This window comes from Peromyscus leucopus, chromosome 6 (assembly GCF_004664715.2).
Source record: "Peromyscus leucopus breed LL Stock chromosome 6, UCI_PerLeu_2.1, whole genome shotgun sequence".
Classification (NCBI taxonomy): Eukaryota; Metazoa; Chordata; class Mammalia; order Rodentia; family Cricetidae; genus Peromyscus; species Peromyscus leucopus.
The window spans coordinates 94,347,039-94,357,254 of NC_051068.1; the positions used below are offsets into that span (position 1 = coordinate 94,347,039).

Below are 10,216 nucleotides of genomic sequence, written 5' to 3' on the forward strand. Positions count from 1 at the left end.
AGACAGTAAAGCAGTCACCTTACCTTATGCATTAACCACCGGTTGCATGAGCATTCATTAAAACTTCTTTAAAATCTGAGTTGCAGAATGCACAAGTTCCACTCCATTCTCTCTCCGAAGTGCTTGCTTGACTTGGCTTGGCTTCTGTTGCTTTGCTAAGATCCCAAGGAACCTCTACAACATCTTCGACAACATGGCCTTTCATAGATATACCACTAACCACCATGCTATAACAGTCCCCATAGGATGGGCCCAAGGCTCTGCTGCAATGAATGAGAAAAAAAATGCCCTTGGCCACAAGGGTTGGCTCATGGACACGACACGAGCATGAGCCAGCCAGACTCCACGTCACACTCATCTGCTAATTACTGAAAAGTAAATTCTGGGATTTCAGGGATTATACTCTGGCAGGAACATGTAAATGTGGAGTTTTCAGTAGAATATTTGCCACAGAGGGAGAACCAAACTAAAAACTAGTTGACAGGAGAGTGAAGCTGAGCGTTTTAAACAGCACCTCTTAACCACACAAACCCCACAGCCCCTACTACTATGAGACAATTGATACCATTTTGCCTCAGATTCATTTGGGCTGGTTTTCTATAACCTAAGACTGAGACCTCTGACTAACACATACCCGAAGCATAGAACACAATGTAATATGTGTGCAATGTGTCGCCAGTATCCTGCAGCTCAGATGAGACTTACCACCTTCCCTGAAGAGCATCTCCCTTCTTTCCTCACAATTCCATCAGAGGTATTTCCCACTTGTTTTGTTCTGGTTTGGTCTGGTTTTGTGAGACAGGATTTCACTGTGTAGCCCTGACTGTCCTGGATCTTGCTTTGTAGACCAGGCTGGCCTCGAACTCAGAGATCCACCTGCCTCTGTCTTCCAAGTGCTGTGATTCAAAGGCATCCACCACCATGCCTGGCATTTCTCTCTCTTACCCCCTACATCCTGAGTTTCTCAACTGGTCTGGTACTGCTTTCTTTGTGACCAATAGTACAGTGCAATACAGGGTATTCTTGAACTAGGATTGTAGATTCCTGGCCCATGTAGAGGGTTACATGGCTTGTATGAAGCCACAGATTCAATCTACAGTATCACTAAATATACAGATACATAAGCATTGGATTGTGCATGGAAAATCTCCATAAATTACTGTGAAGAAGTTCCTTTGTAAAAGCACAAAGTACTTTCATACACAATGAGGTCACTCATCAAGGCATGACTCTTGCCTTTCAAATGTCTCCCCTTCTTTTCTCTCCCATGCCTCCAACCTTGGCCCACCCTACCTGGGTAACACACTCATTCTTCCATCTGGCCTTTACAAAAGATTCCATCTGTCATTCTATCACTAAATTAAGCTTTCAAACTTGCTGCTTTCCAGCATGCTCCTTTTCTAAGAAAAGAATCAAAAACATACTGGAAAGTTTTTCAATAAAGTAACATTCCCTTCTCATTAATCTACTATTGCCCTCCAACTGTTAGCACTGCCTTTATCCAGCGTTATCTTGGAGCCAAATACTCTCTTACTAAAATTCATATTCTACTTCCTCCTAGCTACAAGATTTTGGTCAATTTATTTCATGAAGGCACTGGTAAAGCTTCCACAGCCATACCGATTTCCTTTCCACCCCTTACTTCTTGCTTTTTGTTGCTGTCTCACATTTTTAAGGTAAGATTCATATGCCATAAAATTCACATACTTAAACAGTGTATCGTTCACTGATTTTTAATAGGTAAAGTAATTCTCTGATTTTTTCTTGTAAGTCATATAACCATCATCACCATGATCGAGTTTTAGAATATTTTATCACCTCAAAACTGTCTTCTTAAAGGCTGGAGAAATTGCTCATTGCTTAAGAGTACTTGCCCCTCCAGAGGGTCGGAGTTCTGTTCTCAGCACCCAAGTCATGTGACTGCTAACCACGTCTAAGTTTAGCTCCAGGGGATCTGATGGCTCCTTCCATCCTCTTGGGTATCCACACCTGTGTGACATGTGTACGGGAGGAGATACACACACACACACACACACACACACACACACACACACACCAAAAATAAAATAAAATAAAATAAAAATAGAGGTAAATCTTTCTAAATGAGTGGGGGCTAGAGAGATGGCGTAGCAGTTAAGAACTCTTGCAGAATATCCAAATGGTCCCAGCACCCATGTCACACAGCTTACAGCCATCGATAACTCCATCTCCAGGGAGGATATGACCCCACTGGCCTCCATAAAGTCACCTGCACTCACATGAGCATGCTTACATATAAATACATGCACAAAAGTTAGAATAATAAGAGAAAAATAGAGGACCATTCCTTGTGGCAGTCTGCAGTTCACCTTAATTTCCACCTTGGACCTTGCTTTGTGATGCCACCCACTTGTAGTCTCTGGACATTCCATGTGTGTGTAAAATCATAGAACATGTTGGTTTCACGTATTTCGCTTATCACATTCAGGTTAATTTTTTCCTCTGTCTTTGGCACATGCAGGTTCTGCCTCCATCACAATTTTCTCCCTTCTTTCAACCTATACAGATCATGCCTTCCCACTGCTACATGGTTGTTAATGCCATTGCCTTGAGGTACAACTTAACACGGGGCACTTTTATAAATTTCCTTAGATTCCTTCTGATCTGTGATTTTCATCTTCATTACTCAGACTCTCCGGGGGGAACCTCCGGGCTTCAGCTCTTCCTTGGTTGCTTCACACAGCTATCTTATTTTTCTGGCCATGAAAAGATGAAAAGTCCTTATGAAAAGCATTAGACATATTTGGCAAGAAAATAAATGTTCCTTGAAAAAAATGATGGATTGGGTATGACCACTTACACTTCTCTTTACCAAAAACAATTACCAAGAGTTGCCCTCAGGTAGGAAAAGAGAACTGGATGGGTAGCCTGCTGATTTCTACAGATTTTATGCCAGAGTAGCTAGCTGCCGGGTACGTGGACATAGCCTACTGATTTTTGAAACTCCACTGTCATCAGTTCATCCACAAACCAATGTTTTCAGCAACTGAATCCTTTAAGGATATACTCAATGCCTACTAACTAAAATTTGTTCCCACCACAGTATCTGGCTAATACCTCACATACAGTGGCTGCTGAATGAATGAATGAGTGAGTGAGTGTATGATGAAGCCTTCAAGCATTGAGGACCTGGCCAGAGCAATCTCAGGAAATCCCAAGAGTCAAGGAGTTAATGTTAGCTTTAATAGCTAATTTTAGTTTGCACATAAAGCAAAAAAAAAAAAAAAAGGAAAAAGATTGGCACTTTTTACACATCAGTTTCTCAAAAACACAAAGAACAATGTAAGAATGTATATATGAGATATCACTGGAAAGATACAGCACAAGGGCAAACCCCTGTTTGAAATGAACCTGCCATCTGTACAAGAAAATGCACTGCTGTCCCAGGCTGCCTCACTAATATTTGAGAGAATTCTTACATATCACACCTTCTGATTAGCATTTCTTTACAGTCTAGGTAAATTACATTTCTGTTTAAGTTTCTCTTATCATAATGAGTCTTTTGACAAATATTAGTAGAGTGCCAACCATGTGCAGGCCTTATTTTAAGAACTTCTGACCAAGTAGTGAGCAAAATGGAAGAAAAACCACCTTGCATCCATGAGACTCACTTTCTGATGGGTCGAATGTCATGGAGTTTTGCTGTTTCGGTGTGTGAATTCCAAATACCTGAAAGCCAAAAATCAATCCTGATGTAGCTGCAATATCAAGATAATGACTAAAGCATTGTTCAACTTAATGACCAACGAGTAAGTAAGCCACCCTTGACTCAGAACACCAGTATGCCACAATGACCACCCCAATAGAAACACAAACACCGGTTACCCTTCTATCAACGCTGTTCTCCTGCCCTAGTTCAAAGGTTAGGCTAGCTTGCTTGGCAAAGGTCACAGAGCTAATGAAAATGAAATATCCTGGGCTGGGGAGACGGCTCAGTGGGTAAAGGCACTTGTCTCCAAACCTGACCTTGAGACACACATGGTGGAGAGAACCAACTCAGACCTCCAAATGCTTGTCTGTGAGCAAACACAAACACACACACAATAAATAAATAAAATGTATTTTTTAATGTTAAATAAAATATCCAGAATTGAAATGAATTTAATTTTGGTTACCATGTTTCTTCCCCACCACCGTGTGTGCATGTGCGTGTGTGTGTGTGTGTGTGTGTGTGTGTGTGTGTGTGTGTGGTCCGCGCGTGCGCATGCGCCTACGAATGCGTACATTTGTGCATGTGTGTGAACCTGTATGTGAACTTGGGTGTCTATCTGTGTGTGTGCCAGGGTGCCCTTTTAGAACTCACAGGACAACCTCTGGTGTTGGTACTTACTTTCCACCTTAACTTGAGACAGGGTTTCTTACTTGTATTTTGTTTTTGTTTGTTTGTTTTATTTTGGTTTTTGCTCCTTATCCCAGGCTGGCTGACCCACAAGCTTTGGAGATTCTCCTCTGTCCACCTTACATCTCACTGTAGCAGTGCTATACACATCCAACTTTTATGTGAAGCCTGGGGATTTGAGCTTGTTTCCACACTTGCACAGCAACTGCTTTTACCCACTGAGCCGTCTCCCCAGTCCCAAAGGTTATGTTCTCCCGGTCATTGCCCACCTTCACCCAAATCACAGGACAGGGTGACAATACAGAACAGTCACTCTGGTGACACTGCAGTCCAACTGCACTTTCTCAGGGCAGGTGAAAGCCCCACGTCGTATTTTAAACATGTGGAAGCTCATTTCAGAAGCAACCACCTATGCTGAGAAAGGAGATACCAAACACAGAAGCAGAAACAAAAGAACAGTGGTGTGTCCTTGAAAACTAAGGAGATGGTACCCCAGGAGTCATTCTTCATTATGTGGGCTTTATCTTTCTGAAGTGTGTAGATGTCCCCAGTCCTGAGAATAAAAGTGAAGAGGAGGGCACAGAATACTAGTTGCATGGTTTGACAGTAAACCTGAAACAATTGGTATGATCCTATATTAACAATGTATTTTGAGTATTGTTGTATTGCTAATTATTTAGCCGAATCACATTCTCTCAAATGACCAAAAAGAATCCACGTACCTCACAACTGTAAATTTCTTTTATATGCCTTGGCATTTAACAGGATGCAGCACCACAGACTTAGCTCAGCTTAAGGAATAGGAATAAATTTAGAAAATCTGGTGGAGAGCTGAATGTTTTCCCCTGTCAAATTTTCTCTTCAAGATTTTATCCCGTTACTCCATGTCATTGAGGACAGCACCAGCTTTTGTTATATTTCCAGATCATTCCAGAAAGCCACATCAGTTATTATTTATCTGATGGAATAATGGGGAGGAAGGCAGACTTCCTTTGAAAGATGAGCTTTGCTGTGTTTAGTGGATGCCTTTTAGAAATTCATGCTGAGGGGTAGGTTAGACAAGAAGAGAAGGGAGAGGGAGCGGAGTGAAGAAGGGAGTGGTGGGGAGGGAGAAGGACGGGGGGGGGGTGTTCTCACACATGTGGGTGGGTGAGCATCTTCTGAAAGGGCCTCAGCAGCTCTGGAGGAGCTGTAGCCTGTGCCATGGAAACAGTGGTTACCATGGAAAGCAAGCGCTATTGTGACGAGCTAAAGAAAAGCCTTATGTAAAATCATCTTCCCATGTAACCTTACACTTTCCAGCATTTTAAAAAATGACAGGATTAGAGCACAGTCCTCCGGGGAGTCTCGGGCCTCTCAATGATCTTCCACAACAATCTAGAAAGCGAGATGATAAACTACCGGTCGGCGTGTACCTTGCTAAAGGGCTTGACAAGCAGTTAGGTGGAGAAATTGCCCCCATCGTTTATCTATGGACTACACAGCACACTATTAAATATTTTTCTGTTAAAACCTACAAAGTATTACAAATGAAGAGAAAACATGGCTAAAATTAACTTAAAGCGGATGGTTCCCGACTAACTGAAATCAGAATTGATGGGTTTCATCTGAGTTATCTGTTAATAGGCTTTCTTGGTGCCCTGTGTTGCCATAATCTCCAACGCGCTGGACAAACCAGTACATTTGTTTATCTTTATCACTCTTTGCTTACTAAAGAAGTTGCTTTTATTAAAGAGATCAATCACCAGCCAGCTCTCTGTTTAATAGCCTGTGTGGTACATACAAGGTGGAGGGAAAAAAAGCAAAAACTAAGGGTAAAGGGTGAGAGACCTGCTTTAACAAAGCCTCCAAAACACTGAAAAAGCAATAAAGTAAGCCTTCGATACTATATATGATGCTCAGCGTATATACATATATGCTCATACGTTTATATGAATCAAGCGAAGAAAACCTGATTCCAAAATTAGTAATGCAAAGCATTTTTAAATGTGAAAGTGGATCGGTGCCTTCTTTCAGTTTTCCTCCGGTCACTGTAATAAACAGTCAAGTGATGCTAAATGGAGAGACAGGGAGTACATTATGTGTCTCATACATGGCCCTCTCTCACCTACTTGCATAGGAAAGCCACATACGGGTATCTCACAGCCCTGCCATGAAGCTCACGAGATGCCCTGCTTGGGGCTGGTGGTTACTCTGTTCCCTCATCAGCGTGGCTCCTGAAACTGCTCTCCTGTCCCCAATCTCTCATTGCCAGAACACAGTATCATATTTTATCTCATCTTGTGGGATTAAAAATATTGATTGAAATTTTCACTGGAAGCTTTTCTTAAGAAGACACTTTCTTCCCAACCTCTTCTTTCTACCCTGGTGCGAGTCAGCTATTTTTCTTGCCCAAATGCAGGAAAGCAATTAGGCTCAAGGGTTTTATAAGCTGTACCAGTTCAGGGCAAATCTATTGAACTTTGCTGAGAAATTCTTGTACATGCACTGTGGAAATTTTGATGGTTTTGTCCTCGTCCTTGATAACGACTTAGTTTTAGAAACCTGTGCACCCTGCGTGCTGCCTGCCTTCCAAAGGAGGCCGTCCAATTAAAGTGTTGTGCCGTTAAAGGGAGAAGCACTGAGTCTGCTCTGTAAACGGCTGCCGCTTCAAGTATACGCTGGGCAGAACTGAGGCTAACATGCAAAAGCCATTTAGCAGAAGCGGCAGCGGTTAGTGGAAAACGCTGAGCCAATGTACGCCTCAGGTTTCTCAAGTACCACAGGAGGAGGAGACAGGGCCTCTTCTGTCAGCTGTCCCTGTCGCAGGTGATCACAGCCACGTTTCAGGGAGAACATATGGCCATGTTTATAGCCATCAGGCAGCTTTTCACAGAGCTACAACACCATGTGTCCACCAACTAGTCTTCCTGATTGCAGCTAATTAAGGAGGAAATGAGAGGCATTTTAAAAATAATAGTAAGGCATAGGGTTGTCCAAAGTCCCTATGCCTATTTTTAAGAGTCGATAACAAGAGTGACTAATATAAAATTATGAGAAGCCAGATGTGGACATTTTGCACAAGTCTTCCTCTAAGAAGTGAGACCTAATACAATTTATTCTGCCAATGAATTAAAGAAAAATAAATTACATAAATGCTAAAAAAAATGCAATCAATACAATGAATCAGGCAGCATGTTACCTGGGAAATCTGCAGAGGTAAGAAATTATTTAAAAATCCCTAAAGCACCTTTTTAGGGAAAATATTCCAAAACAAACTATTAGAAGAATATCAATACTAATCACTGAGCACATCCAAGACATGGTGAACTCAGTAAGTCAAATATGGACTTGAGCCTTGTGACACAGACCTGTAATTACAGCTGAGGGGGAAACAGAAGCAGGGGGATTGCAAATTGAAAGTCAGACTGAGCTATAGAATGAGTATGAGGCCACCATAGGTAACTTAGTGAAACCTTGTCTCAAAATAAAAAGTTAAAAGGAGCTGTAGCGATAATTCAATGGTAGAGTATGGGAGAGGCCCTGGATGCAATGCTCAGTACTGCAAAAATAAACCTATGCATAGACCTCTTATGCTTTATTGACTATGTGCTGTAGCCCAAATTGTGGTCCAATTGGATTCTTTGTCTTCTTTTTAATTCCTAATGAAATACAAGAAGTATAAGTCACAGACTATCTTCCACAGTGTGATCAGTGTGATTTCCAACACTTCCCTTTTGGGGTTTGCAAAATTTCTTCCACAAGCCTCCAGAGGGGGTAAAAAAGAGTCTTGGCTGTAGATAATCTTACAGAGAGTGCACCAAGCTCTCCTCCAATTGAAACCTCAGTTCCATAATTCCCTTCTCTGTATAGTTTGCAATGTTCCTCACCAATGGTGGCTCTTGGTGTGCAATTGTGTGTGTGTGTGTGTGTGTGTGTGTGTGTGTGTGTGTGTGTGCGCGCGCGCGCGCGCGCTCTTGTGCGTGTTTACCATCTCTTACAGACTTCTTCCTTCAGGGCTCTCTCAAAGTCTGAGGACATGCACATTGGTAATTGTGCCATTTTCCCACCTGCTATTTCTCTGCTTTGCTGAAGCTAGACTATAATGACATTAGATAGGTCGCATGATGGCGATTTAATGGCCTGAACTCAATCCACAGGTACATCATTGTGGTCGCCTTGGGATCTGTTCTCATTGCAGTGGTATGACGGAAAATGCCAGCAGAGGCAGAATGGATGGCTGACTGAAGTGGTGGAGACAGTGTGTCTGTGAGCACACAGGACGCTGACCCTCGTCCCCCAGGATCAGCCCGGCAGCTCTGTAAGCTACTCTGCTGCCCCCATTTCAGCCTCTCACTTCCCTGTTAACACAGAACCTTCCTCAACAGGATCCACTGCTGTGCCCTGTGCATGGCGTTGAGGACACGTGGACAGGCGCACCACACATGGACAAGCTTGCTGTTTCTTAGAATAAGATGAATAAGCTTTTCATTGAAAAACATATGCACCGAGGAGCTAAGGATGTGGTTCAGTCAGTAAAGTGCGTACTGTGAAAGCGTGAGGACCTGAGTTTACATCCCAAACACCGTGTAACAAAGCCAAACTTGGTGACACACTCTTAATCCTGGCACTGGAGAGGCAGAAGCAGACGGAGCCCTGGGGCTCACTGAACAGACTGTCTAGCCTCACCGGCAAGCTCCAGGCCAATGACAGACTGTCTCAAAATGAACGAGGTGGATGGCACATGAGGAACAAAATTGGAAGCTTACCTGTAGCCTTTACATGTGTACCCACAGCAGGCATGCCCAGCCCCCATGTTTGAAATACGCAGATAGTGAGACAAACATGAAGATGAAGGAATTCTCAAGGCATCTTGAAAGAAAAGACCATAAATTAAAGCATTAAAATGTTTACAAAATTAGCTACTATGGTAGCTAATTTTGGTCATCAAATTGACTACATTTAGAATCCACTAAAACCCAAGCAGCTGGGCTTGGCTATGGGGGGTTATCCTGACTGGACCATCTGAGGTTGAAAGACACAAAATCTGGGCCACACCTTTTGGTGGCAGTCGCCATAAGAGGAAGAAGGAAGAAGGAAGCTTTTGCTCTTTGCCTGCTTGCCTTCACTCTAGGTGGCAAGTTCACCTCTTTGCTGCGGAGGCATTCCTTCACTGCTATTAGAATTGACTTCTTCAGGATTTTAACACAGACCAAAAACCAGTTCAGCTATTCAGCCTCGTGGCCTGAACACCTGTTATATTTTTGCTCTTTCCATGGAGAAACAGCCACTGTTGGACTAGCCAGACTACAGCCTATAAGCCACTCTAACAAATCCCCTTTTAATATTAATATGCATGGATATTCATATAGACTTACATACAGAAATATAGTCATTCTATCAGTTCCAGATTCTAGAGAATCCTAACTAATACAGCTACATACAGTATCCAAAGCTCTAACTACCTTTTCTATTTCACAGGGAATTTTATAGCATGAAACTCTAGATTTTTAAGAAACAATGCAACAATGTCATTGAATCAAAAGATAACATGTGTATATCTATATCACATGCTTTATATCATGTGTAAATATATTTTATTAGCTGTAAAATATGGAAATACATTAAAAAATTTTGTAGAAATATGTCATATTATTACCAGTAGGTATAATTATTGTTATATTAATTTTTTGTTGTCATTATCTTAAATACAGTGGCCAACAAGTTTCAGCCCATTGACAAAATCTGGTCCACAAAAGGCCACATAAATCCATTATATATTACTCTGGGTTTTAGAAATCTAACAAGAGTTAAATAATGGACAGAGACACTATATCAATCTACTTTTTGTAAATGCTG

At 41.9% G+C, this 10,216-nt stretch overlaps 1 long non-coding RNA gene across 1 annotated transcript; it reads right to left on the reverse strand.

Annotated features, from left to right (window-relative positions):
* Positions 1-1,464: 1,464 nt before the first annotated feature.
* LOC119088218 lies at positions 1,465-9,930 on the reverse strand. The gene is made up of 3 exons (XR_005091839.1): positions 5,101-9,930; positions 3,651-3,708; positions 1,465-2,735 (listed from the first exon to the last, which is right to left on the reverse strand). It is a non-coding gene; the product is annotated as an uncharacterized LOC119088218 (long non-coding RNA).
* Positions 9,931-10,216: the final 286 nt, after the last annotated feature.